This window comes from Adiantum capillus-veneris, chromosome 29 (assembly GCF_014529385.1).
Source record: "Adiantum capillus-veneris isolate H3 chromosome 29, ASM1452938v2, whole genome shotgun sequence".
In the NCBI taxonomy this organism is placed as follows: Eukaryota; Viridiplantae; Streptophyta; class Polypodiopsida; order Polypodiales; family Pteridaceae; genus Adiantum; species Adiantum capillus-veneris.
Genome location: NC_140959.1, coordinates 46,174,253 through 46,177,027, shown reverse-complemented (window position 1 = coordinate 46,177,027; position 2,775 = coordinate 46,174,253).

Below are 2,775 nucleotides of genomic sequence, written 5' to 3'. Positions count from 1 at the left end.
TTGTTTGTGTCACGCTCTCTTTGTGTAAACGTCTTCTTTTCTTCAAGGGGTGCGTTGGGGGGGAGTTTGTGAAGCTCTTCATGGATTTTTGCAACTACCTCATTACCAGTACTAGCATATCCTATAGGCATTGTATAAGTACAGGGAAAATGAAAAAATCTCTCTTGATTAGCACCTCCGATACACTTGTGCAGCATATGGTGCTTGCCTTGTAACATTTATATAGGCTAAAGCACCATGCTCTCAAAAAGCATTGATAGTGATGGAATAGTGGCATGTGTTAGTGACATGAGGGGTCCCACGCAGCATATGCTAACTGCTAAATTGGAGCGTGCAATAATATATGCATGATTTGTCAATATGAATATTATAATCGTCTACTACTCCACCACTAACTTTTAAAGTGGGGTGTGCAATAAAATATGCATGATTTGTCACTACGATTATTATTCCCCTATAAGATTTATAAGCATCTAAAAGTGCAATGAGTAGACAACACTAACTGCCTCTCTAAGGGCTCGGGAAACACTATGATTATTATTCTTCTATGAATACTATAGGCATATAATAGTTCAATGAGTAACCACCACAAACTGCCTCTCTAAGGGCTCGGAAAACATTATTTGTGGACCCGGCTTTGGAACCTTTTCACACGCATATGAACAGGAAAACTCTCTCTCTCTCTCTCTCTCTCTCTCTCTCTCTCTCTCTCTCTCTCTCTCTCTCTCTCTCTCTCACACACACACACACACACACACACACACACACACACACACACGTGAGTAGAAAACGTGCACACAACCTCCTTATTCACAACAAAACTCCACGTTCATCTCAATTAAAATGTGGGATATTTATAAAATATATAAATTAAACCAGCACATAAACAATTCTATACCAAGATACTAAATGAAATAATTTGAACCGGCTTGAGAACCTTCTTGCCCAAACTTGAGCCGGACTTTTTTCATTTTGAACCTATCTTTCCTCTCTCCCCCTCATCTCCCACTCTCTCTCTCTCTCTCTCTCTCTCTCTCTCTCTCTCTCTCTCTCTCACACACACACACACACACACACACACACACATGTGAGTAGAAAACGTGCACACAACCTCCTTCTTCACAACAAAACTCCACTTTTACTTAACTCCACTTTCATCTCAATTAAAATGTAGGATATTTATAAAATATATACATTAAACCAACACATAAACAATTCTATACCAAGTTACTAAATGAAATAATTTGAACCGGCTTGAGAACCTTCTTGCCCAAACTTTAGCCGGACTTTTTTCATTTTGAACCTATCTTTCCTCTCTCCCCCTCATCTCCCACTCTCAGGCTCTCTCTCTCTCTCTCTCTCTCTCTCTCTCTCTCTCTCTCTCTCTCTCTCTCTCTCTCTCGCTCGTTGTCGGTACTCTCACACCCCGATCCTATCTCTATTTCACAAGTATGTTTTTCTCTCTCCGTCTAATCCTTCTTCTCTCTCCTTCCCTTGGTACTTATTTAACATACCACAACGCCGTCACCTTAGAGAGCATACATATGAGTGGAATCCATGCTTCTATAAACTCAAAAAAGCATCACCTGTAGCAAAAAAACACGAATTGATTAACTCGCAAATAAAATTAACCCTGTCTAAAGTGTGAGCATGGATGCTCTATTTATAGCAGAAAAGAAAACGTCCAACTTTTTTTTTCCAAAAAAAATAATTATTTTTTTTATTTTTTTTTTAAAAAAAATTTTTCTTTCCCCCCCCCCCCCCCTCCAAAAAAAATCATACCCGCGTTTTTGGTACCCTTGTGGTACCCATGAGCTTGACCACTTTGTCATTATCATCAAAAGATAAAGCCACACAGGCCCCCCCTCATTAAGATTAGTCAAGAGTAGCCTCTCCTTTTTCATGTGACAGTGTGTCCCACTTTGTCCCATCCTATGTGAGTCCATGTGCCTTCATTTGTCATCCCTGTGTATTCTTTTGTCTTTAAAATTATTTTATTTATTTCCTTAATGATAATTTACTATACATTTTTAAGTTAAACTTTACAGTCTTATATTAACTTTACAATAGTAAAAGAAAATTCTACAATCGGTAAATAAGTCTTGCAATAAGTTAGTTAGTGATTCATATAGCTAAACATGTCAGAATTTTGTAGCGTAAATTTTAATTTCTAGGTTTTCTCAACCTACGATTCATAATTTGAACTCGAATATCTTAAATAAGGAGTGATGGTTCAAAAAAATACAAATGCGTAATAGAACTTGTGTGCAATTTGAAAGTAGAGACCTTACAATCTCCCCAACTTAGAATTTGAGATGCCCTCATCTCAAGAACAGTGAAGGGTAATCCTTAAGAAGGGATGTCTCATCTTCCCAAGTAGCATCTTCTATAGGGAAATCCTTCCATAAGATAAGATGTTCTTTGATGGATCTATTCCTAAGCTTTCTCTCTCGAGTTTCTAGGATAGTATCAGGTTGGAGTTGTAGAACATCTTGAGCAGGTAAAATGATTTGCTCATCATCAAGGACATGGTCAGGGTTATATACATAAGGTTTTAATAGACTTACATGAAATACATCATGCACTTTGAGATGAGAAGGGAGTTTTAGTCTATAAGCTTGATCACTTACAAACCTGATTATTTTGTAAGGTCCACAATATCGGTAGCTAAGATTCTTATACCTTCCGAGAGACAGATTGCTCTTTTTGGGCTTTACTCGTAAGAAAACTTTGTCACCTTCTTTGAAAATCCGATCAGATCTTTTTAAGTCGGCG